Source organism: Delphinapterus leucas, chromosome 3 (genome assembly GCF_059928025.1).
Source record: "Delphinapterus leucas isolate spDelLeu-1000000601 "Yukka" chromosome 3, BTC_Dleu_Yukka2, whole genome shotgun sequence".
NCBI lineage: Eukaryota > Metazoa > Chordata > Mammalia > Artiodactyla > Monodontidae > Delphinapterus > Delphinapterus leucas.
Window position 1 is genome coordinate 74745812 of NC_143131.1, and position 12667 is coordinate 74758478.

General features: G+C 35.4%; 1 long non-coding RNA gene across 1 annotated transcript in view; it reads left to right on the top strand.

Moving 5' to 3' along the window:
• Positions 1-12667, top strand: part of LOC111184389 (uncharacterized) — a 101623-nt gene that overhangs the window by 10995 nt on the left and 77961 nt on the right. The gene's annotated exons all lie outside the window — the stretch shown is intronic.

Consider the following 12667-nt stretch of genomic DNA (forward strand, 5'->3'; position numbering starts at 1 on the left):
TGTGGTTTAAAAGGTAGGAACACAACCATTATTCAAAATTAGGGAATAAAATCATCGTAATAATCACTAGCAGATGTGTTGTAACTTGTGTTGCAAGTCAAAATTTCTTAGTCAGGACAATGTGTTGCAGTGTTTGATAGCATGGCTTTGATAGCATTTTTGAAGGGTTTATATTTTTTTCACCAAAATCTGTTTTTAATCCAACTGCCTGGCATCTTTAGCAGATTGGAAAAGACTTAAGCAAATGTTTTCTCTTCCTCACAACTTTATTGTCCTCTCATAAGCACAGAGATACTTGTTGCCACATGCTGTTGTCAGATTGGGTTGTGGCAGCCCATCACTCTGCCAGGTATCTGTTCGCTCATGGTTTGAGTGTCTTGTGTGTCCCAACTTCAAGTTTAAAAATCAGCCAGTTACTACAAGAGACTGTTAAATTCCAAACGATGGCTGGAATGTAATGATCAGATGACCTGACATATTCCCGACAAACCTGAGGCTGCCCAACTGGTCACACTAATTCTCAGCCTCGCTTCCCAGATCCTGCACTGCTGAGCAATCAGTCGGGTTCAAGCAATAGTCTTGCCACTTAGGGAACTCTAGATGGAGGCAACTCTGAAATACCATCCTTTCAGAATTACAAACCAGAAGGACTATATGTTTTGGCTGGGGGTGGTGAAAATGTGAGGGTGAGGGTAAGGAGGGCAAAGAAGGCAAGAAAGATGGTAAAACCATCTAAAATATCAACAGGTGTAAAGTTTTAACTGTCGAGCTTTTGAGCGGTGTAAACCTGAGTCGGTGATAGTGACAACAACAGTTTTCATAGTCCTGCGCATCCCTCCATCCATCCAGCCAACAGATATTTCTCAAGTGTCCTCTATGTGTTGGAGCAAAAATTACAGCAATGAATAAAACACAGGACGTCTCCGGTCTCATGAGACTTATGGTCTAGTGAAGAATAGCTAATAGTATTGAAGCTTACTGTATTCTAAGCACCCTTCTAATTACTGCACATATTATACCTCATTTAATCCTTACAACAATCCTCATAGATTGTTCTAATTGAAAAGGTAATACGACTTTAAAATATGACATCACTGATACTAAAAATTAAAATAACACATCCTTATAGAAATACACACTTGTTAGAAAAATATTTTTGATTATTGCAACCAAATATACATTCAAGCTCCTGGAAGAATTATGTAAATATCAGTATAAGTGTAAGAAAACATACACATATATATTGTATAAAGGGAAAAAAGAATTTTGTAGTACAATAAAATTAACTCTGATGAGACAAATTTAAAGGGAAAGGCAAGCATTGGAGTATGCGTGGGGAGAGTGTTTTGCATTTATGTTGGAGCCGGTTACTACCAGGCTCCTAATAATGGACACGTACCTTTTCCCCCAAAGGAAGGCACATAGACCACTTGCATCAGAGCCACCTGGGATGTTTGCTAAAACTGCCAGCAGGGGGGAGTTTCTTAGACATAGAGTATACGAATAGCTGGAGGTAGAGCTCAAGAAACTGCGTTTTCCACCAAATCCCTATGTGATTCTTATTCACATTAAAGTTTGAGAAGCACTGATACAGAAGGTCATTTTCACAGTCTAGTATCTCACATGGTCTCTCTCTATTTGAAATTCTCAAAGAGTTATATTGTCAGCTGGTGAACATCTGTCTGGAATTCTAATACAGGCAATAATAGTGCTTAATAACATACAATATCCATTAATGTTGAACAAGGGTGTCTGTTCTCTGGCACTATGAAACCTACAATATTGCTTTTCTTTCTGTGTGTGTTATGAACCAGTGGCATAAATCTTAATTTTTGCCTAACTTTATTTTTGATGGCTACTATTTCGTTTATCATACCCAATGCTTTAGTTTTTTTGTTTCCTGTTATTTTATTATGTCCCTAATCTTCTCGCCAAACCAATTTCTTTAAAGTTATTCTGGAAATTGTTTTTGTAAGGGTGAAGACAACTAATTGCTAATCAATCTGTGATCAGGATCATTAAATTATTAAATATATATTTTTTCTTTTTATTGGTCAGGGTAAGAGAGGCTGAGTTGTAGTAACAAATAATTTCAAAATCTCAGTGACTTACCGCACATGAAATTTATTTCTCCCTTAGGCTTCTAGTCTAGCATGAGCGTGTGGGGTTCTGCTCTTCAAAGTCACAAAGGAATGTGAGCTCAAGAAGGCTCTGTGTTTTGTGGCTGTGCTGTCTGAGACTCGTACCTCTTGGACAAGGTTTGAGAGTTGAAGGGCCCCACTTGGACTTGTAAATGCTTTGGTCTAGAAGAGACATGTACCATTTCCTCCCATAGACCACGGGCCATAACTACTCACCTGGCTTTACCTAATAACAAGGGGGCAGGAAAAGGGGGAGGAGTGCTCGTGTCTTTGGTGGGCAGTAACACTCTTGCCATACTTCCGGTACCTTTAAATTTCCGGTTTGGTTCCATGCTGCTTGTCATGAACAAAGCAGATGTGGGTTAGTGTATTTCATTTAACCAGGAAGGAGGCAGAAAGAAGACGCCTTTGCTAAAAGACATTGTTACTTGTATCTGTGCATCTGTGAACACAATTTTTCTTAAACCCCTATGAAAAATACAAATAATGTATACGATATAGGAGAAAAATCATATGAAAGAGAAACAGAATACTTGACACAATGAAACCCAAGTGATAGTTTTTAATTCAACAAAAAGTTTTTAAAAACATGACAGTGCTAACAAAAAGGCATATTGGTAAGGCACTACAAGAAACTGCATAGAAATTATTTTTTGGTTTGAATTTTTTAGTAAGTAAGTTATATGAAATTGCAGTATTGTTCAAGTAGAAGTTACAGCAGTGAATAAAACAAATGAAGTGCCTTACATTAAACTTACATTAAAGAGCATGATAATGGCTAACATGTATTCAGGCTCACTATTAGTCCTCTTGTTACTGCTTTATGTACATTACCTCTTTTAATCCTTTATAACAATCTCATGAGGTGGTTGGAGTTGACGAGGGAATGGTAAGATAAACTTTGAGGAGATTGGCACCCTCTTTAAATTTTGTTTTGTTTTGCTTCTTAATTCCTGTGAATCAGCCATGGACTTAGAAACGTTATGTTGGACCGTATGAAATGATCATTTATATAGGTAAAAAAAGATCAAATATTGGCAGTTTCATGAATTTAACCTAACAGTCAAAATTTCTGAAAATTATTATCAGAACAAAAATATTCATCTTCATGTTAACAATATTTATTGAATACTTCCATGTCTCAAGCGTTATACTAACATTTTTCATCTGTTTTCTCATTTAATTCTAGATTAGTTTCCTATGGTTTCTGCAAACAAATTACCACAAACTTAGTGGCTTAAAAAACCCCACAAATTTATTATCTTACATTTCTGGGAGTCAGAAATCTAAATAGGTTTCACTGGGCTCAGATTAAGTTATTGGCAGGATTATGTTCCTTCTGGAGACTCCAGGGGAGAATCTGTTCCCTTGCTTTTTTCAAATTCTAGAGTCTGTCTGCATTCCCTGGCTTGTGGCCTCTCCCTCCATCTTTAAAGCCAGTGATCACATCGCCTGACTCTGATGTCATGGTCACAGCTCTTTTTCTGACTCTAAAGGACATTGTGAATACATTGGATTCACCAGGATGCAAAATAATGCAAAATAATCTTCCTATCTCAAGGTCCTTAACTTAGTTGCACCTGCAAAGTCCCTTTGTCATATAAGGTAATAAATATACCCACAAGTGTCCTTTTGTGGAGTTAGACAAGTTCGTAGCAAAGTTCATACTGAAAATAACATGCAAGAATAAGTAGGATAACACTGAGAAGGAAAAGCTATGAGGCGGAGTAGCTCTACCATATTTTAAAACGCCCCACAAAAGCCTCTGTAGTTAAAATGGTGTGGGTCTGGTGCATGGATAGGTAGACAGATCAGTGGAACAGACTGAAACATCTAGAAATAGTCCCAACTATATGTGGAATTTTAGTATATGAAAAAAGTGTCAAATCATTGGAGAAAGGATTGACTATTTAATAAATGATGTTGAGACAACAGGATAATTATTTGGAAAAAGATAAAATTATATCCTTTTCTTATACCAATAAACAAAAATAAAGTTAAAATGGATTGTATTTCAAAGTAAAAAGTGAATCCAGGGACTTCCCTGGTGGCGCAGTGGTTTCTTTATCTGCCTGCCAATGCAGGGGACATGGGTTCGAGCCCTGGTCCTGGAAGATCCCACGTGCCGCAGAGCAACTAAGCCCGTGCACCACAACTATTGAGTCTGCACTCTAGAGCCAGCGAGCCACAACTACTGAGCTCACATGCCACAACTACTGAAGCCCACGCGCCTAGAGCCTGTGCTCCACAGCAAGAGAAGCCACCGCAACGAGAAGACTGTGCACTGCAAGGAGGAGTAGCCCCTGCTCACCGCAACTAGAGAAAGCCCGCATGCAGCAACAAAGACCCAACACAGCCAAAAATAAATAAATAAATAAATTTATTAAAAAAAAAAAAAGTGAATCCATATAAGCCCGAGAAGAAAACAAGTGAATGCTGCTGAAATCTGGGTTTAAGGAAAGATTTCCTAAATATGATTTCAAATCCAGATGAATTAAAGAAAAAAATTTGACTATATAAAAATTTATTTTTTGTGTCAAAAATAGTACCGTAAGCAAAGTCAAAAGTCTAAAATCCCTAAACCGTAAAGAACCTTCAAAAATTGAGAGAAAAAGGACAAAAATCCTATAGGAAAATGGGCAAAAATACATGAAGAGACAACTTTTAAAAAAGTGTGAGGACCTTCAATACATGGAGAAATATTAAACTTCATTCATACTGAGAATAATCCAAATTAAAACTACAATGATATGCCATTTTTCTCACACATAAGATTGGCAAAAATGCAAAAGCTTGCTAATATCACTCTGTTGACAAGGCTCTCAGAGAGAAGGCTGGAAGGAGTGCTAAGCTATCAAGCCCCATGTGGACTCCCTGTGCATTTACTGCTTGGGCCAATGGCAAAATTTTCTGTCTGCTTTCTTTGGACACCTCAGCATTTAACAATGTTGATACTCTCTCTCCCCACATCCCAACCTTTAAAAACATATTCTCTGCTTCCATGATTTTCCAAGTCCATTCTCTTGTAGAATTTATACACATCGGATACCACCTTCTTTATTACCTCCTTAGTCTTATCTTTTTCTTTGGAAATATTAACACATAAGGGATTTCTAGTGGAATGGTCTTTAGTTACCTATCACTGTAATGTTTGATGTTCTACCTGTTTAAATTTTGGTCTTTCCTTTCTTCATCATCCTTGTGCTCTTCCTGGATAATCCCATTTATTTCTACAGCTTTAACCATCCCTTGCATGCTGATGGTGTCAGTTTATTTCCTAACACCTTAATATGTTCAAGTTAAATTTCTCTTCTCATATATACCCCTTCCAAACGTGCTCTCTATCCCTTGCTCTCTATTTTAATTACTATAATCCCTACATACTCCATAACCTAGTAACTTGGAGATCATTGCTGTTTTTTTTTTCCTTTCTCATTACCCACATTAAAGGATTACCTAGCATTCAAGGTATCCTTTGAATTGGTTTCTTTTATTTCTGGTATTATGTTAGTTTAGATCATCATCTTTTCTTACCTGAGTTAATGATGAGTTTTTAACATTGAAAAAAATATTATCTAAATTCATATAAGGTCATCTCTGTGCTATATTGAAAGTAATTATATGTAATAGTTTTTCCTTTAACTTTAAAAAAAAAATTTCCAAAATAATGTCTTATTGGTACCAGATACAACAATCTAAGGATGTAAAGGAAAAGTGAATGATTTTCTCATATCTTTCTACTTTCACTTTCCTGAATTCAGCCACATGAATAGCAGAGTGCATGACATTTTCCACCTGTCTTCATGTCCGTAAAAAGATATCAAACATAAGCAGGTTTTTAAATAAGAAAATATTACTGTACATGTTATTGCACACTTTGCTTTTTAAAAATAGACTTCCAGATTTATAGAAAACATTCTTTTTACTGGCTGGTGTATATTGCATAGAATGAAAATACTATATAGTATGTTTCATTGTCTTCCTGTGTGTAATAGTCAAGTTGATTTCAATTTTCCTTTGACACATAAAAATCCTTGTGCATATATACCAATATTCTAATGCTTTTATTACTGTCAAATATATTTCCCAAAGTGAGATTTCTGCTCTTAAGAATATTTGGCATCTTATGTTTGTTTGAATTTTCATTTTCCTGAATATTAGTGAAATCGTACGTTATTTCATTTGTTTGTTCTCAGTTTGGATATGTGCTTCCTAAGTTTGCCCACTTTTATGTTGGCTCTTTTGTCTTTTATCAGTCTGTAGGAGTGCTTTCCACTCTCCTGGGCTAGTAATGGATGAGTTGGCCAACTCTCAGTCCTCTGTGATTTATTGGGAAGAAGAGTCTCTGCTCTGAGATTTTTAAGGTGCAAGGGGACAGTCCTCTCATTACAGAAACTGGCAGTAATTTAGTTTTCTCATGTGGCTAGCTCTCTTGTAGGACAGCTGGGCCCGGTGGGATTGTGCTGCTGGCTCAAGGATTCCATGTAGAAAGTACCCTGGAGAAACTTTCTCTCGTTGTTTGATGGGTCAGTGGGTTCTGATGACTTTTGCTAGCTGTACTCCTTTTGAAAGCCAAGAAATTTGAGGCCTCTGCCTTGGGCTTTAAAGAGAAGCTACTGATATTTTTGTGTGTGATGTTTTCCTTGGATCTCATCTGCCTCTGGGATGAAGAAGCTCTGGTGATGGTCCTTGGAGATCCAAGTAGAACTTGGGACTATAGGGATATCCCCTAGTCTCTGCCAGCATGCTCGCAGTGGTTGTTGAGTTACTCCAGTGGGACCATGGAAGGCAGATGTGTCAGAGGTATTTGCTAAGACTGCTCAGATTCCCTGTGCTCAGGTTTTAAATTATAGATTTGCATGACTAATCAGACATTTTTTGACTTGTGGTTTTGAAATTGTTTTCCCAATGAAATGCTTCTCAGTTTGGGGTTGTCTAACCCTTAGGGTTGGTTAGTGAGCATAGCATAGCAGTTAAGAACAAGAAATTTTGGAAAGAGATGCATTTAAGGTCCTAGTTGCTTTACTTGTCAACAGGGCTTCCATTTATTTATTTATAGAATAAGCATAATTATTATTACATTGTAGGATTGTTTTAAAAAAATGGGAGTTAAGTGAAAAAAAAAGTTACTTAAAGTGCTTAGTAGAGTGTTTAACATGTTGTAAAGAGCTAGTAAGTAAAAGCCTTACAGGAATATTTACGATTAAACCTATCAGTGTGTATTCACATCCTTAAATTAATCTCTGTTTCTGGCGGGTCTAATTGCTGTGAATTCCTTTTACTGATCAGTTTTCACCCTTGCTGTCCTAGCAAGCATCTCTCCATGTCATTCCTTTATATGTATCAAAAGTTTGCCAAGCAGTTTAGTCCTTTCCCAACTCTATATAGTGGCCAGGTTTCCTCCACAGTTTCAGAATTTTCACTTAAAATGCATTAAAAGTAAAAGGCACATTGCTGTGGGCTCTGTGAAAATCAGTATTTTACTTGTGTGCTGCTTTTTGGGGAGAGAATCTTAACCACCACTTTTGAAACAATTTATTTTTAATGGATTAAAATCGGTTTAATATTAATAATGGCAGTGGCAGACAGCTCACAGAATGGAATACTAATAAATCTTTTCCCCTTCTTTAGTAAAGGTTTCAGGTAAAACTTGAGTTTAAAGTAAAGTCTTCAGCAGCCTCAGGCTCTGCAAATAACAGCTCCAGCAACAAATCAAAGAATGATGTTTATGTTCTTCTTATAGAAAGATCATTACCAACTGATCTTTTTTCAGCAAAACCTACTCACATGAATAGCTGTAGAATAATTGAAGTAGAATCGGTATACTCTTTGAAAGTGACCAACAATGTAATGTGGTATGATTAACTCTTTGAAAGCATTCTCTCTGGAGCACACGAAAATGCTGAACTTTATTTTGATTATGTGTTGGTAAAAATTCCTGTTGGTTTTTTTGTCTTGGAAATTCTGTTATTTTTCATTGTGTATTTCATCATGAAATGTGCCTGTAGTGGCCATCAATGATTCCGGTAAAAGGCAGTTGACCTTAGAGAGTTTAGAGGAAAAAGACTTGGACATCCATTCATTCAATGAGTACCAATTAACTGCTAGCTCAGTTCTGAGGCTGCAATGAAGGAAGACAGAAATGGACATGGTATTCATGGAGTCACACCCTAGTGGAGGAGAGTAATTAATTACAGTTGTGAGAAATGCCATGAAGGAACATTATAGTTAAAAGGAAAGCAGGGTGACAGAGCATGGTTGCCTTCACACTCAGATCTTGCACAATAAAATTCGTACCAATCCTCTCTGAGAGATGATATCTGGGAGTTTTAGATGTGATACTTATACCTGGACAAGGGAACGGGAGAGGATTTATTGAGCCTTTACTGTGTGTCATGTACTTTAAATGCATTATTTAATTTTAAGAACACCTTTAAGAGAAATAATTATTCCTATTTGCACACGAGGAAACTGAGATACAGGGATCAGGTTACTTCTCCATGCTCTCCCAGTGACTATGCAGGACGGAGCTCAGCCCCTGCTGATCCCAACATGCTACTTCTAGGTACTTTAGCTCTTCCAGTAGATTCTTCTCATTAACCAATAGCCTTCTTTTGCATTAGGCCAATATGCTTCATGGATATTTTCTGTAAAATGTTATAGAATTCTATCACACAAGTTCCCTCTCTTCACTAGAGGCTCTCAAAGCAAATAGAAAATGAGACATGATTTATGTGTCCTAAGTCAGTAGAAAAAAATTTAACACTCTCATGATGATTTGAAATAGTTTCACTTGAAAAAAGTGTATAGATGGTCAGGAACACTTGTAAAAACAGAGATAATTCAGGAAGTACTGTTTCTTTGGTATTTACCAGGGAAAATGGTCAATTTCATGAATACTCTTTTAATTATGTGCTTTAGTACAATGCAGGACCTTTAAATTAGATTTTATAAAGTCTGGCTGTTAAGAAATTATTCAGTTAAATGAAAAACTATTTCAAAGTCATGCCAGGCATTTGGGGGTGAACTATTTTACATGTACACAAACTTTTGATTCATGTAATATACTCTATGAATGAAAAGATGATTCACAAAATAGAAAAGACTGACACAAATACAGGAAAGAAGAAAACTGCTTTCAGGTGCAGAGTATTGAATGCATAATTCAACAGTTAAAAAGAATAAATTTATGGCCAGCTGATCAGTTAACATTATTTGTGGCTTCCTGTGGTTAAATGATACAGCTAATTCCATTCTCTTTCATGAGCCACAAACAAACATTCATTTGCCAATATGAGAATTAAACTGACACAGTCAGTAAATGGGTCTAAAAACCAACTAATAAAAGTGGAAGTTTGTGAATATTGGCCTATCAGTGTCAGTTTCAGGCTTCATACAAAACACCAAGCCTGCTTTCTAGAAATCTCTTTCCATTGGTATTTATTTGGTATTGAACATTAGTTATTTACTTATAAAGTATGTGCTCATTACAAAGGTCTGTGAGTGCAGTTGCATTAATTATTCATCCTAAGATTCTGAAACATGTTGGAGGTTCCGAAAGGTAATTTCAACTACTGATGGGAAATGTTCCACATGAGAGTCCATCAGCAAGGTTTCAGGAAGTGGGTCATGGATTTGGAAGGTTGCAACCAATCAGGCACTTTTATCTTCTCCCTTAAAGTTCTCTACCATTTAGAAAGAGAGAAGAAATAATTAGGAAATTAGATACACTTTTTTTCCCCTGAAAAATCGATACATTAAAATATGTTGAAAATGCATAGATTTGTATCTTATTTACCTCTTTCTCCTCCCCCACCACAGTCCCTTGAGTGAATATAGACTAAGAATTACAATATCATGAGATTGTAGAAATCAGGTTTCCTCTACTATATTTACTGTTGTAATGGAATCAGTGTGAACCACACGTTAAGTAGTCTATACCAACGTAGAAAGCTAGGCATGAAGACAGATAAACTAGAAGATTGTTAATTCATTTTAAGAAATGTTTTATTTTTTCAATGTTTAATATTTTCCATTGTATTTGTCTAAAAACTAAGCTCTCAATGCCTTAAAATGATTTATTTCTTTTTTTTTGGAAATTTTAGTTTTAATTACTCTAAAACACTCTAAAAATATTACTCATTAATTTCACACACACACAAACATGTTACACAAAGTATAAATATATCTCATTGTTAAAAAATCAAATTATACAGACCTATAGTCAGAAAAATGTGGAAATCTCCCTTTCTTATTCTCCCACCTCCATTCTCCTCCTGAGAGATAGCACTGTCAATCATTTTATGAGCTTCTTTTCTATCCTCCTCCTATTCATTTGCTAATACTAATACACACATGTACACATACATATATATCTCTTTGACTTGCAAAAATGGGATAAAGTATTTTAAAAATTAAATTTATTAGAAATATTAGGATAAACAATCTCTTACATGTGGATGAATCTAGAAAGTATTATGCTTAATGAAGTAAGACAGAGAAAAATGTTATCACTCATATGTGGAATCTAAAAGACAAAACAAACGAATGTATACAACAAAACAGGAACAGACTCACAGATAAAGAGAAAAAACTAGTGGTTACCAGTGGGAAGAGGGGAGGGGAGAGATAGGGGTATGGTATTAAGATACAAACTACTATGTATAAAATAAATAAGCAAGAAGGATATATTGTATAGCACAGGGAAATATATCCATTATTTTGTAATAACTAACTGGAGTATAATCTATAAAAATATTGAGTCACTATGTTGTACACCTGAAACTAATATAATACTGTAAACCAACTATACTTCATTTAAAAAATAAGAGTTTAATACTTGTAACACACACACAAAATGATTAAAAATAAAAAGTATACATTTGATTCTTTTTCTTGGAAGTTGTATACTTTAAATTTGTTAGTTTATAACCTAGAAAAAAAAGCCTCTCATATAAAGTCATGACTATTTTTATAATCATTATTAACTCATTCTGTTTTCTTTTGGGTTAATTACCTAGTGTAAATTTGTAGAGGTCCTTCATTAATGGTAATTCTTTTGTTCCATGTAAATGTAAAGTGCTTGGAATATATTACTGTTTAAAATTGTTTCCTTTGTAATTTTTTCCTTTTCCTTTGTAATTAACAATGAAGATATATTTGCATTTTCTGATTAGATAATCTGTGAAGGCATAGTCTAAAATAGAAGCAAGTATGTAAATATATAGTATGTGATCTTGCAAAGAGAAGAAAGGTATGTAATAAGAAATCTCTAACTTCCTTGAGAGACTTAGTGAACTGAAAATGAACCCTAGTATTTCAGGAGAGTTAGAGCCCTTTTGTTAAAGATACTGTACGTGTAAGGGGAAAATGGGAGAGAGAAGAAGCAATTTTTTAAAAATTTAATATATATATATGTTTATTTCCAGAGGATATTAAAATATTTTATCTTATTGTAAACTTTCTTTTAATTTTAAAAGGGATTTATGCACATGGATAAAATAATTCAAGCAGTACAGAATGGTACCAAATATAACGTAAAATCCTCTGACCCTGACCCTATGTCTATTATCAATCCCACTCTAAGAGGTACGTTTTAAAGTGTTTCTTTACCCCCTCAACCCCAACTCAAGAAGCAAAAATTTTTTTAAATTTTACTGACGCTGAATTTGATGGAACCAAGAGAAAGAGAAACTTTATTCTATAATAATAGGGCTCTCTGGTATCAAGATACATGAACCCTTAGCCATAGGTTAGAATTTTTCTATTGTTAAAATGGTTCTGGGGTTCTGACATAGCTGTGGATGTGCCCATGGTAATGGATGCAGATAACAAAGGGTTACCCACATTTATCTGCTCATATGTTTTTGTGGCACATCTGTGACTAAGAAGTATGTGGATGAAATGTTCATTCAATAAACATTTATTGAATACCTATTATATGAAGCTATATGAAGGCATGTTCTAGGTTTTGGGGATACAAATATGAATTAAACAAACTATCTGTCCTCATAGAGCTTACATCTTAATAGGTCATTCTGTCAATAAACAAGAACAAATTTGTAGTATAATGTGAGATAGTAATAAATTCTATAAAAATATAATACACAGTAGGGTATATTTAGATAGAATGTCAGGGAAGGACTTTATGAGTAAGATATATGTCAACAGAAATTAGAATGAAACTAGGAAGTGATCCATCAGGAGGAAGAGCATTCCAGGTGAAGGGAATGTCAGTGCAAAGTTCCACGGCAGGAACGTAGTGCTTTTGGGGAATGTGCAAAAGGCCAGTATCCTGGAGTGGAGTGAGTAGAGGGGGGAATAGAAGGATTTCATCTAAGAGAACAGAAATGTGACCAGGGAACAAACCAAGCAGGGTTTAAAGGCCATGGAAAGAACTTTTGATTTATTTGATATGAGGAGAAGCCATTGGAGGGTTTTGAGCAAGAGATTGGCATCATCTATCAGTATTTTACATTTAAAAGAATTGGCCTGGCTGCTTTGTGTCTATGTGCTGTGGTTGGAAG